This window comes from Penaeus monodon, chromosome 33 (genome assembly GCF_015228065.2).
Source record: "Penaeus monodon isolate SGIC_2016 chromosome 33, NSTDA_Pmon_1, whole genome shotgun sequence".
NCBI classification, from domain to species: Eukaryota; Metazoa; Arthropoda; class Malacostraca; order Decapoda; family Penaeidae; genus Penaeus; species Penaeus monodon.
Window position 1 is genome coordinate 32,816,197 of NC_051418.1, and position 516 is coordinate 32,816,712.

A 516-nucleotide genomic window follows, 5' to 3' on the forward strand; every position below is an offset into this window, starting at 1 on the left:
ATTGTCACTTCAGGAGTACAAAAACATACTCTGCACCTGAATATTTCTCAGGTTTTTATCTATTACTTTCTATATAAACATAAATGCAATTAAGGCACTTAACTTTCATTTTATAAGCATTTGTGCAAAAACTTATATAACTTTCTCAGTTGATCCTCCTGTATGAAATTGGAAAAAAAAATTATCTGAGGAAAAATCCTCAAAAACTCAAAGTAAAATAGTTTTCTTGTATGGGGAAAAATAATTTCTCTTGTGATTATTTTGTGTGGAATTCTAGAAAGCAATTCCTCTTTGATTCACAACACAAATGAACTTCACATTTCATGCAAAACACTGATACTTACCAGTGCATCCTGGCAGCTTACATGGGCCTCTTTTCTCAGAAATGCTAGGGACGTGCCCAACCATATTCAGTCTTAGGTCTTTGTCAGGAATAGGCTTAGTTGCTCTCCCAGTTTTTTTCTTGGTAAAGTATGCAGCATTTGTTACATTACTCGACGGTCGACAAAAGAGAAT